Here is an 8,897-nt window from a genome sequence, read left to right as displayed (position 1 = left end):
CCCGTCTCGGCCTCCCAAAGTGCTGGGATTACAGGCTTGAGCCACCGCGCCCGGCCCCTATATTTTATTTTAATCAAATTCTCATATTTCTATCTGCACAGAAAAATCTTATGGTGGGGTGCAGTGGCTCACTCCTGTAATCCCAGCACTTTGGGAGGCCAAGGCAGGCGGATCACGAGGTCAGGAGATCGAGGACATCCTGGCCAACATGGTGAAACCCCATCTCTACTAAAAAATATTAGCTGGGCGTGGTGGCAGGTGCCTGTAATCCCAGCTGCTTGAGAGGCTGAGGCAGGAGAATCCCTTGAACCAGGGAGTCAGAGGTTGCAGTGAGCCGAGATCAAGCCACTGTACTCCAGCCTGGTGACAGAGTGAGACTCCAGCTCACACACACACATACACACACACACTATATATAGTATATATCTTTTATAGCTTTTGCTTTACCACCACCCTCCCTGCTCTCCTCACTCTCAGTCTGTCTCAGCCCCTCACTATCTCTCATCTGTACTTCCACACTAAGGTCCTAAAATGTTTCTGTGCCTCAGGTCTTTCTGTCATCTCATCTATTCTTCCAGACACAATACTGATCATTTCAAGTTTTAAAATCCTTCAATACTTCTTTATATCTAAATAATGAAATCTAAAAGCATCATGACATTGAAAGACCCTCTCTAGTCAGGCTTCTTCTTTTTTAGGTTGCATCTCCACTTTTATTCCTCCATCATCACCATCACTCTGTTATCACCTTCTTTGGGGCTTTCCCATCTCTCTGCCTTTGCTCAGCCTTGTCCACATGCCTGAAAGCCTTTTACCAACCCAGGAATCCAGCTCTTCTATCAATGCTCCAGCTCAAATGTGAGCACTTCTGTACGCCTGCCTTTTCCTTATCTGTTTGAGAATTTTTTTTTTTTTTTTTTTTTTTTTAGATGGAGTCTTGCTGTGTCACCCAGGCTGGAGTGCAATGGTGTGATCTCAGCTCACTGCAACCTCTGCCTCCTGGGTTCAAGCAATTCTCCTGCCACAGCCTCCGAGTAACTGGGATTACAGACATGCGCCACCTCGCCCGGCTAATTTTTGTATTTTTAGTAGAGGCAGGTGTGACCTGTTGGCCAGGCTGTTCCTGACCTGCTATTCCTGACCTCAAGTGATCCACGCTCCTCAGCCTCTCAAAATGCTGTGATTACAGGTGTGAGCCACCGCACCCTGCCTACCTGTGAGAATTAATCACTATTTCCTCAGGTCTCTCAAAGTCCAATTGGCCCAAACCTCCGATAGGCATGTGCTTCTCAGGCAGTTCTGCCATAGTGTGCATTCTCCTCAGACTAGGATAACAGTTCCTTGGGGATAAGAGTTATGCACTGGTTATCTTGGCACTGACAGCATTTAGGACAGCTTGTTTCTGCTACATGCTCCATAAATGCTTGATGAATGAATGAATGAGTGGTGAACATTGTCATCACCAGCACTACTGCCTACTGTCTTTTTTTGTGTGTTTGATTTTGAGACGGAGTCTCTCTCTGTTGCCCAGGCTGGAATGCAGTAGCAAAATCTCAGTTCACGGCAGCCTCCACCCCCCAGGTTCAACTGATTCTTGTGCCTCAGCCTCCCAAGTAGCTTGGATTACAGATGCCTACCACGATGCTCAGCTAATTTTGTATTTTTAGTGAGAGTTTTGCCATGTTGGCCAGGCTGGTCTCGAACTCTCGACCTCAGGTGATCCACTGGCCTCAGCCACCCAGTGTGCTGAGATTACAGGCATGAGCCACCGTGCTCGGCCCTGCCTGCTGTCATTGATTCCCATCTTGGCAAGGAAATGGAGGGAAGTATGTGAGATTAGGCAGATGCTTTCAGAGTACATCCAAAGTTTCCACAAAACAAGTATTAAAATATGGAAAGGAGTTGTAACATAGCAAAGAAGGCAGTAATGAATAAAAAGAACCAAATTTTACTTCCCGTTTAGCTACTTACTTCTCTCTAGCTAGCAGTAAAGACAGCATCTTGGTTGGCATAATGAGATTTGTTCAGTTTCCTAAACAATGCACCCTAGCTGCAATGTGGAGAGAAATAGAAGCAGGACATCAGGTGGATCTGAATTAATAAGTGGTGGTGGAAGTAGAGAGGAGGGAACAAACTAAATAAACATTAAGGAAGTGCAGTAGCTAAGATGACACCTTGAAGGATCAAAGGAAATGGAAGAATCAAGGGTTCATTTATTGATTCATTCAACTTATTTAATGACTCCAACTATGTGCCAGCACTGTGAGAGGTGGTAGGAATTCCATGGTGAAAAAGATTTTGTCTCTGAATTTGAGACCCTGAGTTTCTGATATTACAATTGACTGTGTAATGGTATATAGTAATAAACATCTAATCACTCCTACTTGAATGTAAGCAGATATGAGAAGCATTATTATGCATCTCTTATGGAATACAGCAGTGAACACCTGGGTAGAGAGACAGATGTGCTGGTGTGAGACCAGAAAGTACTTTGTGTTCTTACAAAGTACTATTATAAAAGTTTATTTTAATTACGAAAGTAATATATGCTTATTACAGAAAAATTAGAAAATACAAGTAGTTTCAAAGAAGGGAAAAATAATCTATAATCACATCACATAGACACAGTCATCTTTATATTCCTTCAGACTTTTTTCCAATGGAAAATGCATACAATAACAAATGAACCAATAGTCTACAAACATTTTATGGTCTGATTTTCTTCATTCTAAACCTGTTGTGGAGGCCAGGCATGGTGGCCCATGACTGTAATCCTAGCACTTTGGGAGGCCAAGGTGGGTGGCTCTCTTGAGCCCAGGAGTTTGAGACCAGCCTGAGCACCATGGTGAAACCCTATCTCTACAAAAAAACACAAAAATTAGCCAGGTAAGGTGGTGTGTGCCTGTAGTCCCAGCTACTTGGGAGGCTGAGGCAGGAGGATTGCTTGAGCCCAGGAGGTCAAGAATGCAGTAAGCCATGACTGCACCACTGCACTCTACCCTGAGTGACAGAGTAAGACTCTGTCTCAGAAAAAAAAAGGCTATTTTGGACATCTGTCCATTCCAGAAAATAAACTTCTACAGTGTGCTTTTTAATGGCTGTATAATATTCCACTGTGTGAATGCTTTAAAATTTTTTAAATTAATCCACTATTTTAATTGGGTATTTTAATATTGCAGAAATAACTAAAGATCAGTTGGAAAGTTACTTCACTAGTTAAACAATATGTTTCTTAAAAATAATGATGTCTTTTATGGCCCATACTAATTTAGAGCTCAGCAATGAAGGGATTCTGGGAAATATAGTTCAGCTTAGCTAGGTTAACACAATACAAATCCACCATAGATGATTCCTTGTCAACTAAATATCTATATATACCTTTCAGAACCATATTTGGCTCAATTTTTCTTTTCTTTTCTTTTCTTTCTTTTCTTTTTTTTTTTTTTAAGAAGGAGCTCACTCTGTTGCCTAGGCTGGAGTGCAGTGGCACAATTTTGGCTCACTGCAACCTCTATCTCCTGGGTTCAAGCAGTTCTCCTGTCTCAGCCTCCCGAGTAGCTAGAATTACAGGTGTGTGCCACCATGCCCAGCTAATTTTTGTATTTTTAGGATTTCACCATGTTGGCCAGGCTGGTCTTGAACTCCTGACCTCAAATGATCTGCCCACCTCGGCCTCCCAAAGTGCTGGGATTACAGGTGTGAGTCACCACACCTGGCCTAGTTTAATTTTGTTTTTTTTGAAATGGAGTTTCGCTCTTGTTGCCCAGGCTGGAGTGCAATGGCGTGATCTCAGCTCACCACAACCTCCGACTCCTGGATTCAAGCGATTCTCCTGCCTCAGCCTCCCGAGTAGCTGGGATTACAGGCATGTGCCACCACACCTGGCTACACCCAGCTAGTTTTGTGTTTTAAGTAGAGATGGGGTTTCTCCATGTTGGTCAGGCTTGAACTCCTGACCTCAAATGATCTGCCCACCTCGGCATCCCAAATTTCTGGGATTACAGGCATGAGCCACCGCGTCTGGCCTGCTTAATTTTTAAATGAGAGCAATAACAACATTATGTTTCCACCTGACATAATGTAACTATCCCTCATACAATTGAAATATGCTGTCTCCCCAAAAGAAGAAACAAACTCCCTTTATCCATTTTGGGGTGATAATCATCTCTCTTCTAGATGATTCATATTCTCTGTTTGATACCCAGTGACTTAAATACTGAGAGCTTAAATATTATCAACGAATTGTATATTACATTTGGTTCAAGAATGGGAGCCTGAAAAAAATTGGGTAATATATACAAAAACATATTTGTATCAAAATAAAATACTCCTAACTATTACAGTGCTTATTCCTAAAACTGCTTACATGGTCATAGCTGATATTTATAACTACATTCTTCCACTACCCATTTCATATTGTCTTTGCCCTCAGCAAAAATCTCAGCTGGTTGTGGTTTCTTGCCTGTTGGAGTGACCTAAACCTTAATCCCTGAAAGTCCTGCCTCTATTGGGTTGCTGTAACTTTCCATTGAAATTTATCACAGGATATGGGATTACTAAGGCATCTCAGGGGATCTACTGCATTCCAGGCTTATTCCTCCTTACTACCATTTTGTGATGACAATCTAATTTCCTCTTGATTGTCAAGATAAATCTGCCTAGCCCATAAAGTATTATTTTATTTGTTTTTTGATTCATTGGAACGAGGATTTGTGAAGTGGCTAGCTGACAGTCTCAACTCTCAAATTAATGGAACCATTAACGTGTTCCTTGGTGGAAGTATTCTTCTTTGGTACTAATACTCCTAGATCAGTAGAGCCCTAAGTTGAGTAAAGATGAGAGGAGCAATACCCATTCCCTACACATGATTTCTGGACTTGTGAATTCTAACTGTGAGAGAAATATGCTGCTTACTGATTTACTGCATATATGCATCTTAGAAGACATGGACCTACTCCCAAAGGGGTTGCCACCATAACTGGGTTTTCAAAAGACCATTGCACCATTTCTCATACTAAGACTAGTAAGTTTCATGAACATGAGCCAATGGCCACAATTTATTTGCTTTTAAATGAGTTCCTTGGCCAGAAGCAATGCTGTATAGTAAACCATGGTGATGACTATGGCATTCCCTAAGCCTATAGAATAGTGATTTTGGTATTGTGGGTAGCAGCATTGTGGGTAAGGAAGGAACTTTGTTCTAGTGTGTTTACTTCAGTAAAAACCAAATGCCTACTGGACATGGTCCTGTATAATTAACTTGCCACCAGGTCTGGCTCATCCTCATGTAGAATAGTGCCATATTGTGGGCTCATTGTTGGTTTCTCCTGTGGCAGGCTGGGCACTCAGCAGTGGTTCTAGCCAGATCAGCCTTAGCGAATGAAAGGTTGTGCACAGCTTCAGTCCCTCCTGCCATGGCCACTTTGTCTGTAGGTCCTTTGGGCAAGGTCACAAATGGATATGGAAAGAGGCTGACTGATGTCCACAGAATGGGCCATCTTGTCCACCTGATTATAAACATCTTCCTATGCAGAGATTGCTCTTTGGTAAGCACTCACATAAGGCACAAATATCTTTACATTTTGTACCCCTACAGGAAGGTCTATCTACATGCCTCTCCCCTAGACCTCCTCAGTAATTTTCCTATTGTGTTCCTTCCCATTTTTCAAACATCTAACTAAATGATTGAACTGCCCACGAATCACTGTAGATCTACAACTCTTGCTGTTCCTCCTTCCAGGCAAAATGAACAACCAGGTACACTACTAAAGTTCTACCCAATGGGAAGATTTTTCCTCACCACTTTCCTTCAGGCCTACCCTTCAAAGTGAGGCTGTTGTGCAAAGCCATCTACTTTCAGAGAGTGCCAGCACATTGTGTGGAACTATCTGTAAATCAGGCTTTTCTTCTTCTTCAGTCAACTGGTCATAGGTTGCCTGAAGGTATAATGCCATAGATATAGGTTGAGAAAAGAGACAATGTGGCAGGAATGTGGGCCATGTGCATTTAGAACTATTTTTTTGTACAATTTACTTGTACCTGCAAGATCTACTTGAGCTTGATCTCATACACAACGCTTTCATTTGATGATGGAATGTTGCTGTAGACACCCACATTTATTGGATGATAGATTAGACAATGCCAAATTGTCAAATGATGGGTAGTTCAAGTTTCATGGTAGCTTGTTGCCCATGGTCAATAGTTTAGTCTCTACTAAGGCTCAGTGGCAAGCCTGGAGTCATTTGTCAATGGAGATTATTTCTCGGCAGAGGATGACACATTGCACCAAAGCTCTAAGGCTCTGTGCTGTAGTGGCTTGTCAAAAGCTTCATAAAGCATGCCTATCTACCACAGACATTACAAGTAATATTGGATCTACTGAGTTGTATGGCCCAAGTGGCAGAGCAGTTTGCTATTGAAGAACCTTTGCTTATTCAGGATCCCAGTCAAAACTAGCAGCTTATTGGATTGCTCAGCAAATACATCAAAATATTATGACCAAATGAAGTATATGTTGCCTCCCAAACTCTAAGTGGTTCATCCATTGAGCATTGTGCAGCAAATATCCTTTATTTTGAAAGAGATATTTTTTATGTGTTATGGATCACTTAACCCCAGACATTTCCCTGAGGAGACCCTGACATTTTATTGTGCTTATTTTCCATCCTCTAACATGCATTTGTCCTACCAATATATCTAGTATAGTTGCTACTTAGATCACTGTGTCTAATTAGCATATTATCAATGCAATGTCATAGTGTGATATTCTGTGAATGAGAAGGCAATCAAGGTTCCTGCAAATCAGATTATGACAGAGCTGGAGAATTGATATAATTCTGAAATAGAGCTGTGTTGCTGAGTCTGCCAGTTGAAAGCAAACTTCTGATGATGATCTTTACCATAGGTATAAGTAGAAACAGCATTTGCCAGAACAGCTAACAGGTGCCACGAGATGTGTTGATGTGCTCCAGCAACAAAACCACAAGTGGAATAGCAGCTGCAATTGGAGTAACCGAATGATTAAATTTACAATAATCCACTGTTGTTCTCCAAGGTCCATCTTTCTTTTGCAAGGGCCAAGTTAACTGAGTGAAATGTGGCAGAAATCACCACTCAGCATCTTTCAAGTCTTTGATAGCACATCAGTCACTGCAGTCACTTTAGATTTATTATTTCTGTAGGTAAAAGCAGTTCTACTGGTTACACTTAGACTTTCCTACCATAAACACCCTCACTATATGGGTCAGGAAACCAATATGGTGATTCTTCCATTTGCTGAGTACATTTATCCCAATTGTACATCCCAGAACTCAGTGATCTCACTACCTCTGGAAGGAGAAGTAAAATTAGAGTAGTGATAATGGGAAACTTGTTCCATATGTGTCTCTAATATTTGAATAAATTAATTATTTTACACTGGGCATGTACCTATGTTTTACTTGCATAATTTTATTTCTTATTTTCATTATTTATTTATTTTTATGAGATGGAGTTTCTTTCTTGTTGCCCAGGTTGGAGTGCAATGGCGTGATCTCGACTAACTGCAACCTCTGCCTCTTGGGTTCAAGCCATTCTCCTGCCTCAGCCTTGCAAGTAGTTGGGATTATAGGTATATGCCACCATGCCTGGCTAATTTTGTATTCTTTAGTAGAGATAGGGTTTCATCATGTTGGTGAGGCTGGGTTCGAACTCCTGACCTCAGGTGAGGAGTCCTCCCAAAGTGCTGGGATTATAGGCGTGAGCCACCATGCCCAGCCATTACTTGCATATAATTTTAAAAACAACCTTCAAAATGTAAAATAACTACAACAATAACACCAAACCCCACAATATTGCATTAGAAAGTGGTTTTATTTAGATCATGAGACATAATAGTGTTCCGTATTCATGCTTATACAGAACCTAGTGGGAAAGAACATAATTCAAGAGACTGTCAACCAAACTGCAAAATGTCTTCATAAATAAAAATCCAGGTTTATATTAGTATTATTATCCTACAAAAAACAAAGCTACTAATTTCCTCTCCAACACATATTTAAATAAACAGAAATCAATAATATTTGCAGCCTTTGTAATTCTGGCTTGTTTAGAATTTAGTTAAAAACTTATTTGTGGAGCTCTCCCTCTCTTTTGACTGGCGGAACCATTTCTGACTTCAAGGCTTTTTATTAAAATGTTCTACAATGAACACAGAAAGCTTGGTAGATATCACCTTTACACTTTTTTCTTTGAATATATATTTGCTTGTGCACAGTAAGAATGATTAACATTTGCTTTTATGTGTAGCTTAAGATGACAGCTCTTCTGTATATTGTAAACTGTGTTTCTCTCAACATTTTTCCTTCTTCATCTGTAAAATAGACAACCACTGAATGATTATATTAAATGTTTGTTTAAGGGCATGCTCTAATGCCCACTGTTATATTCATTATTTCTTTGGTTTTCAGTTACAGAGTTTATGTTATGTTTAAATAGAATATTTTTCTGTAGGAATTGTGGGTTAGGACATGGATGATAACAGATATGCATATCTTACTCATGAAAGGTCTCTTTTATGTGTGGCTTATAGAATTTTACAAACTCATGTTGAAAAATATTTCAAAGCTTAAGAGGTTAAAAAATAATAATGAATTGGTTCCTGGAGCAAACTTACTTTTTGGAAAATGATGGTAATAATTCAACATATAGATGAATGCAGTGTATTCTGACCTGGCAATTTTATTATTTATGATATAATAATACATAATATTACATAATAAAATAAGTAAATAAATAAAATAAAATGTAGCACCTGTGTGTTTTAGATGTACACATGGTTGCCAGCTAGTATTAGTCCATTTTCATACTGCTATAGAGAACTGGCCTGAGACTGGGTAATTTATAAAGCAAAGAGGTTT

Source organism: Rhinopithecus bieti, unplaced genomic scaffold (genome assembly GCF_001698545.2).
Source record: "Rhinopithecus bieti isolate Rb0 unplaced genomic scaffold, ASM169854v2 scaffold_35077, whole genome shotgun sequence".
NCBI classification, from domain to species: Eukaryota; Metazoa; Chordata; class Mammalia; order Primates; family Cercopithecidae; genus Rhinopithecus; species Rhinopithecus bieti.
The sequence above is the reverse complement of the archived record's forward strand: the minus strand, read 5'-3'. Positions refer to the sequence as shown.